This window comes from Vicugna pacos, chromosome 29 (assembly GCF_048564905.1).
Source record: "Vicugna pacos chromosome 29, VicPac4, whole genome shotgun sequence".
Classification (NCBI taxonomy): Eukaryota; Metazoa; Chordata; class Mammalia; order Artiodactyla; family Camelidae; genus Vicugna; species Vicugna pacos.
In genome coordinates, this window is record NC_133015.1 from 15,816,251 (window position 1) to 15,830,709 (window position 14,459).

The window sequence follows — 14,459 nt, forward strand, 5'->3', positions numbered from 1 at the left end:
TGCTGTAAAAGCACCTGGTCTTGTATAGATTTTTTTTTTTTTTGGTGTTATGAAGTACTTGAGGGTTGCTTTCTTTGTGTACTAATGAGTCTTCTGCTCTGCCCAGGAAAAGCATCTCTTCCCGCTGAGGAAGTACATCCCGGGTCAGGCATGGTAGGACTTGCAGCTTAAACCCAATCACCTCTGAAAAAAATACGCCCAAGTTTTATTTTTGCATGAAGGCAGATGCTTCTGGCTGAAGAAGGAGGTGTTATGAGAAGACAGAAGGGTAAGGAAAGTTTGAGAAAGAGATGACGTTTTACTTAGCAGCTTTAAACGCAGCAAATGGCCAGGGTTCCACAGCCAGCGTTTCTTTGACATCTCCTGCCCAGACATCCCATGACCTATATTCGTTCTTTTCATGTTGATGTCATCCCAACCAGAAGCCAGATCGTGATTTGCTTTATAAAATGTATCCGGCTTGAGTTACCCTTGCCAGGAACCACAGTTTCCATTTTGTTTTTGAACTCAGCGGATCTCTTACTGTATTTTCTCTTCTAAGATTACCCCAATTTGACAAATAGTGAATTCTCATTTGAAGTTTTGACCAAAGAGAGAGCCTTTGAACAGCTTGGTTCGGCTGTCTACAAAGTTATGATCAATCTACTTTAAAGCCTGCCAGCAATTTATATGCTTTTAAAATCATGTTTAGCCTAGGACCATATGGAAAGAGCTATGTGTGTATAAGGGACTATTTTATCTTTTGCCTTTGTTTAAGGTACTTGAAATGCTCACTGCAAACCCACATTTGGGAAAATAAACAGTATTGATGCCGTCTCTGACATAGCACTTACTCTCACAGTAAAAGTATCTTTTAAAGGACACTCTATTAAATGAAATAAAGTTTACGCTCATTTGGCATTTGCAGAAAGGTTATTGCACAGTTTAAGAGGTTCCCTTGGCAGTCCTAGTCGGTTAATCTTAATTACCTTTACCGGTTAAGGAGATCACCTATAGGAATATCCAGTTTAAATGAATCGTAGCTCATCTGATGTTCGTTTTTATTAGGCAAATGAAGAAGATACTGCTTCCTGATCAAATACGTTGTTTCTGTGACTTAACTATTAAAGGGATGATTTCTCTTTGCCTTGTTTGCTTTACAGAAGCTAAAACCCATGCGGTTTCATCTCTCCTTATTAATTGACAGGAGAGGTGTAGCGTTACCACAGCGCCCAGCCATAAGTCGTTTGATTTTGGAGAATCCTCACTAGGTTGGGTCTCATCATGTTTTAAAACTTTCTCAACAGGGGTTAGAGCCAGAGAAAAGCTGGCAAAGGGGTTAACATTTTCAAGCAATTTGCTTTCTCTAAAAAATAACTGTTAATTTGTTTTGGGAAAGTTACCCAAACCAGCATGTTAAATATTTAAATAAACAGGTTTTTTTTTTAAGTCTGGAAGGGAGCAGGGCTAGCTATTCCCCTAAACGCAGATGCTCTAGCATGAGACGTTTACTGTTCTCTTTGGTAATAGAACTTATCGTTTGTAGTTAACACGAAGCCATTTTATTGAGGTAAGATTTTGCTTTCTGGGGAGCAGGGTTAGTGTGGAGGGTGGGGATAAATGTCTCCCAGGTATAAATCCATAGGTCACAACTATGACTACAGATTAGAAACACCTGGGAGCCTGTAACACACCTCAAAGCCCAGGCCCCACCTCTGGGGTCTGAGTGAGTGTGAGCATCCCGAAGTCTCGATGCGGAGGCGCCGGGGAAACGGCCAGGCTGAGGCGGCACTAACGGGACAAGGCGAGGGCAGTCAGAGTTTCCCACGTGAATTGCCAATGCACCCACGAGAATGACCCGGGAGGCACAAGCCAGCACCCTGAATTTACCTCCCCTCCTACCCACACCTCCCCGTCAACTCTGAACCAGCAGAGCTGCAGGGAGCGGAGCGCAAAGCCAGGAAGAGAGAGGCTGCCGACTGCTGACTACTGACCACACCTGTCACTCACTTCAGGCTTTCAAGCCTAAAGCGCCGCCAAGCTGGGGAAGGGAGGAGCTTTCCATTAGATAAAAATTGAAATGCTAATAGTAAGATGAAACTTCTTAATCACTGACACGAGACTCTCCTTGTGACTGTCAGGAACCAGCAAAGCCAAGGACCTCGCTGAAATTTTATCGAGGCGGAGAATGTGACCCCCTAGGATCTTAGACCCTGAAAGCAGCTCTTTTGCCCCTTTCCTGTTTGCCCATTTCTGCCCCCCTCCAATCTTAAAAGAACCCGATTCTAGGAGTGAGATCATGAAGCAATTGAAACTAACTCCTGAATTTTACGCTCTCCTGAATGCACACCGGGCCTTGCCTGACATGCTGATTCTCTTCCTAGACAAAAAGAAGTAAGAGAGGGGAGGGTGTAGCTCAGTGGCAGAGGACATGCTTAACACGCACGAGGTCCTGGGTTCAATCCCCAGGACCTCTGTTAAAAATAAATAAATAAACAAACAAGCAAACAAGTAAACCTAATTACTTTCTCCCCCAAAATAAATTAAAAAGAAAAAGAAAAGAATGAAGAATTAAGCAGTTAAAGACTAATTAGCTCTCCACCCCACCAGCCCCTTTAGCTACCCTGCAGGCAGATCACGCAGGCAAGATAGTATCTCTGAAGAGTGAGCCAGCCAGTCTTCACGCGATGGAGCATAATGCAGAACCCAACCTCCTGCCTCAGTGATTCACTGAGATTCTTTGACACAAGCCACCTTCTCCCCAGACTGCCGGCTTTTCTGATTACCATATCTTTCTTTTCTATTGACACTTGCCTCTGGATTATTGGCTTTTGAGCAGCGAGCAACTGAACCTGAATTCAGCAACAACCTTCGACGAGAGTTACTTATTCCTTTATTTTTCCATGGATCACAGAGCAAGAATGTCTGTCCTCATTTGAGTATTCAACAGAAATTCTTTAAGAACAACTAGACAGCTGCAGAATCTGAGAAATGGTGCTGTTGTCTTACCAAAGCAAGCAAAATCTGATCATATTAGGACCTGGTGTTTGGCTGCATCAAAATCAGTATATTATTGGATAAAACTTTAAGGCAATTGCCTCATGAGACTAGAGACACTGGAAGCCAAAAGCAGCCTCATGGCACTGGGGAAACTATTGATGGAGGCATGATAAGAAACAGGCACCAAGGGTCAAAAATAAATAAGTAACCAACTAAATAAATAAATGTGATGGTTGGTCAAAGACAAAATACCCAAGAAGCAGGGTAGGGGTCAGGATTATTTCCCCAGAGATACATGTGTTTAGTTCAGTGATATTATCATTTTGTTTAAAAAATTATTTGACTATTATGTTCCACAGTTTTGAAATATACAGATGTTCATGTTCAGTTTTGTTTTTTAAGACAAATAACTTGCGTTTAATTTGAAACATGAAAAAACCTAATAAAAATTTTTTCCCTTCTAGCATTTGCAATTTCAGATAGTTTATTTTGATTTTCATTTCAGTTCCTGATGTGGCTACTCAGAAGGTCTTTGGAATGTCTAAAATGGGGGCAAAGTAACCTTTGTAAAATGGGATGGAATCAATAGTAATGCCATAGACAATTTCAAACGTTAGCTTAATTTTTTAAAGGTTGATTTATAATGAAAGGCTGAAATCTGGAGAAGCCTAGGAAGTTAGGGTCATCACATCACTCAAAAATTTTCCACTTGCTTGAGAGTGAGGGAGATGACAGGGGCCCAGAAATGGCAGGCATAGTAGTTCCAGAAAAGAGATGAGTGTCTTTCCTGTCCAAGACTTTGTCTCCCCATCCTTTGTACTAACACAGTGAATTACAATTTCAGGGGAGCAATGAGTGGTAGCAGCTAAAACACTTGAAGGACGTAGTGACAGCATTATTAACAAAGAAACTGACTGGCTGAAAACAATTTGGTTAAGCAACACCCCTTCTGTGCCCCTCACCCTAAAGAGAGATACATGTTTCAAGAAACCTCTTTGTTTTGTGGAATTTCAAATATTTCCTTCTAATCCCCAGGGCATCGCCATTATTATTACTGTATTAACATTATTTACATTCATGTATTTGTTTTTTCTATTTGCCCTCCCTGAAGCTCAAGGTGATTTAGCAACTTCAAATTTCCCGAAGCTAATAATCCAGAATGCCAACATGAAGACATGGTAACTCCGCCGTTCCTGCTTCCTGAGAGAACATGTAAGCACAGGCCATTTAAATTTTCTTTACTCTTGAGGTTTGGAGGGGCTATGAAAAATTGTAAAGATGTTCCATCCTTTATAGTTCTAATTCCAGCAATATTGGAGGCCCCATTTTGCAGGGCTTATCAGCATTAAGACCATGTATAGAAATCTACCTTCACTTTCAGAGTCTCAGTGAGCTACCAGAATAGTGGAAGCAATTGTTCTCTGCTCTGTGGTGGGACAGGGCAGTGTTCTGACCTCTTCCCACTGGATAGCAGACAGAGATGTTTGAGATGGTGGGGAGACTGGCAGACAGGAGTCGGGGAACCTGAGTTTTAGTCATCACCAAGGCGGGGACTTGATGCCACGGGGACATGGCTCCAGCTCTCCCACTGTTATTTTTATGACTGATGAAAATGACCAATTGGATAAATATCCATTTAATTTCCCAGTGATTCTGCGGGCTGCTCAAGACAACAAAAATATTCCTAGGATGTGCTATCTCTTCTTCCTCCCCACGCCTAGCTTTGTCTCATAAAATTTCTCTACTTTTTAGAGAACTCTCACTTTTCTTCCCTGGTATGCCTACCCAGGGCTGGAAAGCGCAGTTCACCAACACTTTCATCTACTCAGCGAAGTGCTGGGAAACAGCTTTTGTCAAGGGAAGTAGTGAAAAGCTTGCTTCAGGCTTGGGAATAAGCCATATTCTCCAATTCAGCTTTGTCAAATTTTTAATCATTGACTATTTCTCAAACTGTTTGGAGCTGGTGGGGAATGGGAAGGCTGATTAATTAGCATTCCTCCAAACCAAACATGACAATGGCATGTTTCTGCTGGCCTTCTTTCCTTTAGGGCTGCCCCTTGCTTTTCTCAAGGACCCTCACCCATGTCCCTGAATAGTCATTTTACAAATACGTGACATGAATTCAAAAGTGAGCTGGGTTGAATTGTCATCGACCCAACGGAGCAAATTTACTGCCCTCCTAGAACAGCATCAAGGGTTGTACATTTCCTTACTGATGATTCAGGACTACGGTCTCCATATATATGTAGAAAAAGCTTACCATAGGTTCACTGAAGTCTAAGAAATAGTCAGAATTAGAGGCTTTGTTGCAGTCTATTATTTAATAGATCATAAGGCTTGATTTTTTAATTAAATAAGGAAAGCATTTGACAAACTAGGTCAATGTAGTGTATATTACTTGCATGCCCTAAGATTTCTCTGTGAACACAGAGTCAAACATTATTTTGAAAATCTAGTTTGTGTTGGTAATTGGTCTTTTCCCCCTCTATTATATACAAAGATATATTTTTCAAGTACTGCCAGCAATTAAAATGTTTTATACATGATCAAAAAGAGCACTCAGAATAATTTCAGATTCCTGGAAAGAAATGAATTTTCAAAATACAATCAGTTGTACGCTTAAGATGTTTTTGCATAGGTTTTTAAAATGTTAAGATACATGTTGTTCCCAAAGACCTTTGATGAGCTCCAGTTGGTGGTTACATCTTTGTTTCTTTTGTTTTTTATTAGTAAAAAGTCTAGAAAGAAGAGACAAAACCAAGAGAAATTTCAAATGCAGCAGACAAACTGTATAAGAGATCTTTGGGGTATAACTTAGCTTTAAGCTGTTAATAAGGACCATGCCACCCGGATCAAAAGATGTTCAACAGTAACAGCATCTCTGTTATTGGGAAATTTTTGCGCTTGGAAACTTCAAGGGGAAAAAAAAAAGCTTTTTATTTGTGGAACTGAGCATTTCAACAGGAAACAGGAGTTCAGCCACTAGAAAAGCGCTTTTTTTTTTTTCCGACACCAATTTTGCCATTGTGCCTTGATTGACAACCATCCCACTGTCTATAAACAATCTACCGGTTGCCCCAAATCACCATTTGGTTCCCCCATCCAACGTTTAAACATTGAGTGGTTTTGCGCTCAATAAAATTCCTTTTCATTTCACCCTAGGTTGCCATGTCTCTTCAAACAGAGACAGAAAAGCCGTGGTCTGTGTCAGACAGATTTTAATTCTCAGTCCTCATCCATTCGGGGCAACGAGACACAGCAAACAGACTCTCCCCCAAAACCTAGCAACCTGGAGTTTAAACAGCCAATGCATCTGAGTCCCGGGATGGGGGCCTGGACCTGTTCACACATGAATAAAGAAGATTAAGATTTTCTTTCAAAGACGTGAGGCCTTTTTGACAGCCAGTGTCAACAGCGCTGTCTGCCTTCAATGTGAACCAGTCTTCCAGCCCAGATTCCCACAGGGAGGTCCCGCTGATTTGCATGCTCCACACTGTCGCTCCGTGTCAGTATTTAATTGAAGAATAAGGGTGTAAAGTTTTGCAAACTCTTACTTATCCACAAAGAAAGGATAACTTACAGGAATTGTTGAAAGAAAATACCAGTGAACATGAACACCCACAGAGAGCATTTAAAAAGCGAAGAACAGAGCCGGGAAACGAGGGACAGCGGTGACTTCTATTATCTAATTGCAGAAACATTAACAGAAGCTTTGTAGTCAAAATACGAGGTTTAAAGTTGCAAAAATCAGCTCTATCCCTAAAGGGAAAAACAAAGGGCATAACTTTTCTTTCCAAATAGGGTTATGAAATTGTATTAGAGAATAGACATTTATTCTGAAAACATTTGACAAATATTGTTTGCTTTGATAAATAGTTTGGGGGAAAATCCTTATTAATAGATATTACTGAACTTTTCAATATGATTTCTTTGCATACAGTGCTCAGTCATGTTAAATGACTTTCTAAGGCTTTATTAAATAGTAAGTTTCACATCACCTTCATATCCCTAATAAGGGCTGGAAAAAGTCATGTCTATGAATACCAGTTTCACCAATTGCATTATCCCACTTCAATGACAAGACCAAACACTTAAACATGTTAAAACATAGGTCATTTCTGCTTTGAAATTATATACTCTTATTAATTTACATGTGCTGAGTTATTTTGGGATGAGTTAGAATGGCTGATTATATCTGTTTACAAGAACATAGCTGTTTTTGATTATGTGACAAATGTTTATGCAATTTGACGTCAACTGTTGATTCTTGAAGGCTGGATAAGAATGTAAAAACCCCAAATATGCTACCCACGTATACAGAGGCCATGTTTCCACATGCACGTCAACTTGCTTATCCAGTGGTGCTGAAAGCTTCACGCTGGCCTCTCCATTTTTATTCATTCACTAAATATTTACTAAGCACCTACTGTTTACAGGCATCTGGGTAGGAGCTGGAGGTAGAGGCTGTGGTGTCCTGGAACCAGCCCTGCAGACTTTTGAGACCCCAGCGTGCACATCTCTAACCGACTCTGTGTTTGGTGTCATAGCATTGGTAGCTTGAAATTGGCTATGGCGGGAATATTCACAGCACAGTCACCAGCAACCCTGCAAATCAGGGCTTGTTTTTTTCAGTCAGTTGCTAAACATTTACTAGCGTATCACTGGATAGAGCAATGGATAAAATTGATAAGGTTTATGCCTTCCTAGATCCTCTAGCCATTTGCTGACTTACCCTTCCAAACCACATATCTAGAGATGCACTTGTGGTAGTAGTCCAGGGAGGAGCTACAAAGGGATTGAGTCTAAAGTTCTGTGTACTGGATTTCAGCAGCGTTGGTACAAAGCAAGAATGTCTGCAAGCAAGGATCAGAGTGAGACAGAAAGGCAGGAATGGGGGGTCAAATCAAAGCTTGGACTCTTCAAGGCCACGGGAAAGCCTAAGCTATGGTAAATTCTCGATTTATGAGACATCCATAGAGAATGAGGGAACGTCAGGTCTGAGCTGTCAAAGATAAGGTGACTTTCAAGCTGAAGTCCAACCCCTCATTCGGGCAATTATCTCTGATTATCTCCATACCTAACACATACTTTGGCTGCCAATTAACTGCCTCCTATCCTTTTCCCGATGGAAAGGGGTGCTCCAGGGCAGCAGTTCTCAAACTTTGATGTATATTAGAGCTATACCAGGTTTTGTTAGATCACAGACGGCAGGTTCTTTTATTTAGTGAGTCTTGGAGTGGCCCAGGGAATTTGTATTTCTAACATACTATTAGGTGATGACGATGCTGCCGGTTAGGGGATGGCACTTGGAGAAACACTGTTCCTCTGCTCTGGACTTGCAGCAAACATCTCAGCATCAGCTGTTTCAGAAGAGCAATGATCCATGCACCACTCTAGGGGCATGAACTGTTTCTCATTCATGGAAGAGACCCATGAATGGTGTAAAAATTCTCCCCAGTTATGTGGGAGCATCAGAAATAGTTAATTATTGCACATTAATATGTTCCTTCTTTAACACCATTTGGTCTTCATGGGGAATGCCATTTTCTAAGATATCTGAAGAATCTTTTGAACCTGACATCTCAGTTAATTATCTAGAACAAATACACACTTACGTACTATATAAAATATAGCAATTCACACACAAATATTTTATTATGAGAGCAGTGACCACAACATACATTTTTGTGTGTATGCATCACTGATTTTTTTTTAATGGGAATAGAAAGGAGCTTGTCAGTTTACGCCGTCATAGACAACAGCAGGTCACACAGACGAGAGGTGCCTGTGTGTCACTGATTCTTGTCTGGCGGAAGAGAACTACATATGAATTCAACCAATCAGATCTCAGCAATGCTCCTTCTCCAGTCAGCCTCCCAGAGCTGTATTTTAATCCCGGCCATGAGAACATAACAACTCTAATCGCAGATGTTTCAACATAGATCAATTCAAAAGTAGACAGATAACTAAAAAAAATAATTTGAAAATACTCATTTCATGATCAGGAAAGAGCAACTTCACAAGCTGATGCAAAAGGACAAACAGGGCAACATTTGCTAACATGCTCTTACATCCATCCCCTACCCCGCCCCTCACTGTGTTCCAGCTAATTCAGCTCAGTGGTCAGAGAACTGGGTTTCAGTCAAATGTGACTTCATTTGTAGAAGAGTAGGTAACTATCAATGCTGTTTCATTTGATTGGTTATAGTGAAGGTCTGTTACCAAAATAGAAGCCTCACTGCCTAATCACTCCACCATGACAGCCGAGTCCTTTACTCTTTTGGACCTTCAAGATCTATTCCAACTGAAACAACTTCAGAAGTTGTCTTCACCTTCCTCTGAGAGGGCACAGTTTAAAGTGGGATATTAGCTCAAATGCAAACATAACCAAACCGAGTCTTTGAATCTCTGTTGATTTGTGCCAGTTACCCATTATTAACCAAAATATTTTCCCGGAAGTAAATATCAACTGCAAAACAAATCACATATGATATCTGAAAAAGACTGAGTTTTATTTGTTGAGACTAAAAAAAAAATCTCTGAATATATCTTAGGTGTTATGGAAAATACAGCAAGTAGATCAAAGGGAAAAGAGGAGAGAGAACTCTGTTAACTGGAAATAAACAAAGACAGAAAAGGATAATTGGGGTTATAAGAAACAACAATGAAATCATCAAAGAACTTCCTCTTAAGTGATGCTGTATACAATATCACAATAATGATGTTGAATCTCTATAAATATCTGTGTAACTGATGCTGCCTGAGAAATATTTGGAGTCACAACTAGGTGTGCTATTCATATTTTAATGAATCCTCTATTGACATAAAATACACGATAAAATATTTTACAGCTTCAGTTTTATTGGGATTCATTTTAATTTAGGTTAGCTTGAGAAAATTAAAGCAAACAGTTATTTATATCATGAACATGTATAGAATTTCATGAATGAAATTTTAATTGATAACATGTTTTTCGTCCAATTCACATCATTTCATATGTTTCACAAATAGAAGTCAATTTACGTTCTAATTTACTGAAATAAATATGTCTAGACACTGAAAGATTACAGGGAAACATACAAAGATAAGTATAACAGATACACAAACACTCTGAAGCCAAGTCTGCTCTCTCGGGTTTCAGCTATTTATAGGAGTTCGTTTTCAGACTGAAGTGCAGGATCTGAGAGCAGTCAGAGGACTCGTCATTTTAAAACATAATTCCCACCACAAAAAAAAGCATTTCTTACTCATTTCAATAATGTGTTCTGGTGAATTCAAACCAACTTAGAGAACCACGTGTATTGTTTCCACAACACACGCGACGTTGCAAAACATCAATCTTTCAGTGTGGTTCATGCGAATGGTCTCTTGCTTAAAGTTCTAAGAACAATCAGAAGCAATGCAAGTATTTTGTTCCCCCTCAAAAATGGAGGCTCAAGTGGCTAATATCCCAGTTCCCGCTTTGGAGATTTTTTGGTTTTTCTCCAGACTCGCGGTTCTTTTCATACAGTCTCAGAGCCTGACTGGTCAAGCCCCACCCCCTTTCTTATCTGCATCAGTGGGAGGGGAAAGCTGGGATGGACTGCAGCCTGCGCTTACCGGCTTCAGAGAGCTGACTGCTCAAGTTTCAGGAACTTGTGCCAGCTGGTTCTTAAACACGGCCATCACAGAATTAAATTAAAAACTTACAAGCATTAAAATTTTGCTGAGTGTAGATCTTCTGTTAAGTGTCTTACCACAGAATAATTAATAGTAATAATAATTAATAATAATAATAGTAATAGTAATAAATGTGAAGTAAGGAGGAAATTCTTGGTGATGGATAGGTTTATGGCATAGATTGTGGTGATGGTTTCACAGATGTATACTTATCTCCAAATGCATCAAATGGTTGTGCATTAATTATGAACAGCTTTTTGCGTCTCAAAAATTTACAAGTAAATAAATTATATACTAAAAAGTAATGAACACACAAATTCATCACTTTCTAATTATTTTTCTGCATCTTACTATTGCTTATTCATTAGGCTCTAGGGCACCATTCTAGCTTTGGAAGCTGGAATGAGACTATTTCATCACATAATATGTATTTTAAATGAGTTGCTTGGAGGAAGAGGAAGAAAGCCAAGGATATCATTTGAAGGAATTTTTTTTTTCCTTTTAGTCCAAGTCTCAGCAGTAGAGTCTGAATTTGAGTTCTTCAGAAGACACTGAAATGGGTCAAGTGTAGGCAGTCAAAACACAGCCCACCTTGTCTCACACACCTAAAGGGGTAATGCCACTATCAAAGGGAGGAAAACTCAGAGCTATCCTTTCTCCAGGATTTCTCAAGACTATTGTCTCAGACCAAATGCACCTGAGTTTCACCCTCCATCTGTTGGAGTATATCCTGGTTCCCCTCAGTATACGTACATTCATGATACTGCAAATTGTGTTTGTTTTCATTTACAATTAGCTTAATGGATTTTATACTCTAGATTTATACTAGGTCTGTCTCAAAACAGAAATTCATTATGAGAATATAATTCATTCTAGAAAAAGTGACCAATCTTCAAGCACCTTTAGATGTAATTTGACAGTCATATCCAACGGGCACAAGTTTAGACTTCAACGTTCGATTGCATTTCTTCCTAACCAACCATCTCAGGCTCAAACATGTAAGCAGATTGCTTTGAGCATTTGTGCAGTTGCTATCACCACCATGTCAGCCCTCACTTACACTTCCTGAGCCCCAGCAGGACCCCTCAGGGAGGCACTGTGTATTTGTCAATATCCTGGAGTTTTGAAACTCCCAGTGTTTCTACCATTTGACCTAAAATTTCCACTCTTCTCAGATTTCTGTCTCTAAACACAAAACAAACAAACCTTTGCTTAAATTAGTCCATGTGTGAATTTTTAGGGTCATTTGTTTCAGATCCACAAAGACTTCAAGTTTCTTTGCTAAATTTTGATATATCTTTACTCAAATGCCAGTAGCCTGAACTCTTAACTTCAGCGGGCCCTGTCAAATACTCTGTAGATTCTGTATTTGGACATTTGTATTCCATTCATTTCTCCTGTCAGGACATAGCAGAACTACAGGAATAGCACCTTAGTTGGAATGTTGGCCTTAAAAGAGCTGTTAATTTGTGGCACTTAAAAGAATCTGAAGCTGTTCATCATTCAGTTAATATTTACGGAGTTGATCATACTAGATCATATTGTTGATATTTGCTTGATATAACTATCTCGTGTTTAGCTTTCATTTTGACCAGATACACTTTGTTACTGTTTACCAAATTAAAAAAACAGAAAAAAATAATAAAATGATTGTTTAGGAGCCTTTTGAGTTGATAAAACACAGTATGACATATTAGATGTCATGGTTTCTCAATATTTCAATCTTTATTGCCTTTGGGAAAAAGCAACTCGTAAATAAAAATAGAACGTTTTAATAATGTATCTCATTTTTGTTAGTGTTGAGGTGGGCTTTGTCATTTTCACAGTTGATTCAGTGACTGGTCAGAAACAACGAAGTTCTAAATAATATTCCTTAAAGTTTCAACTGCTGCGTGTAACATAAACCTAACTGCATTTAAAAACTAAAATTCAAGATTTTGCCTCGCATCACATTTAGATAACTTGTTCATTGCATTATTCAGGTAAGCTATCAATATTTCATTCATTCAACAAGTATAATCAGGACAGATGTTGGGAACTATATCAAATAGGATCAGAAGTTCACAGAAAATTTATATTCATCACATCTATTTAAATGTTTCCAGTTGATCTCTCTAATCTAAGATGATATCATTAGAAAACTACACAAATAATATTCTGAAACTTTGGCAAATTTGAAACATAAATTAACCAATCCTTGACAATGTTAATAATGTTTCTTCTTGTTTTCTGGGAAAAGGATATTTGAAATGGATTTTAAAATGGTCCAAAAGTAGAAATTTGGAAGGAAGGAGGAGGCAGGTGCCTATGGGAAGTCACACAGGGGAAGCTGCCTAGGGGAAGCCCACAGCCAACCACTGAAGTCTGAGGTTTGACCATCCACGGTCCCCATGAGCTGTTACATCACTCTTTGAGGGACTTGAAAGTCCCCAGTCCATTGGTGTGGTTTTAGGGCCTCTGCAGGGACTGAAAGAATCACAGTGGCTGCTTAGAGACTGTGAGCTTTATCCCACCTACCTGAACTTTATGTAGAAGCTGTTAAAAAAAACTTTCAACAGCCAGAATTATATCAACGGTATGGGGCCAGGATAAACTAAAATTTTATTTTGGAAGAATCTCCAATCAAAAAAACCAAAACAAAACCACATTCAAAGAGAAATATACATACCCATCAATGATGATGATGATGATGATGATAATAAAAAAATCCTCTTTAGACAAGTGCACAAATATCAGGGAGAGAAGATGTGAGTACTGCAGCAATCTTAAAAAAAATTTAATAACACATTTCTGAAGTTACTCAGTATTTTCCAATTCAAAACAGGATATTTTGCAATAAGTAATACATGGAAAAAATCTGAGTGTCCATCTACAGATGCATGGATAAAGAATATATGGTGTGTGTATCTATATGTGTGTGTATATATATATATATATATATATATATATATACATACATATGTATGGAATATTATTCAACTATGAGAAAGAAGGAAGTCCTGTCCTTTGTGACAACATGGATGAACCTGGAGGACACTGTGCTCAGTGAAACAAGCCAGAGAAAGACATGTACTGTATGATCTCACTTATATGTGGAATCTAAAAAAAATTTTTTTTAAAGTTGAACTCATAGAAACAGAGTAGAATGGTAGCTACGAGGGGCTGGGAGTGGAGGAAATGAGGACTGTTAGTCAAAAAGTACAAGCCCTTAGTTATCAGATGAATAAGTTCTGAGGATCCATTGTACAGCACGGTGACTGTAGTTAATAATACTGTATTTATATTTAAAATTTGCTAACACGGTAGATCTTAAGCATTCTCACCACACACATACACACAAAAGGTAACTATCTGAGGTGATAAATGTGTTAATTAACTTGACTGTGGTCATCATTTCACATTTGATATATGTATACACTTTAAGTTGTACACTCTAAGTATATGCAGTTTTATTTGTTAATTATACTTTGGGGGGAGGGAAAAAAAAGAAAAACATTGCCATGTGTTAAGTTTTACAAAAGACGATTTAGAATATATATTCAAAAAATACCAAAATTGCCTATTTTGCTTGAATAAGACGGTTGGGGCGATTTTCAATTCTTGTGTTCTAAAGCACTTAAAGTTGTAAAAGTTATATTCCAATTGTAAAAATATTATTGTACTGTTAATACTTTATGAGTAACACAGATCTACTCTTAATCTTGAAGCTTCTTCTGCAATTTGTAAAAAGGATATCATTAATATGTGGACTCAAACTTTCAATGTTTCACGATTTAGACCATAAGTACTCCAATGTTTCTGGCAAAGTAAAGTATCCAAAG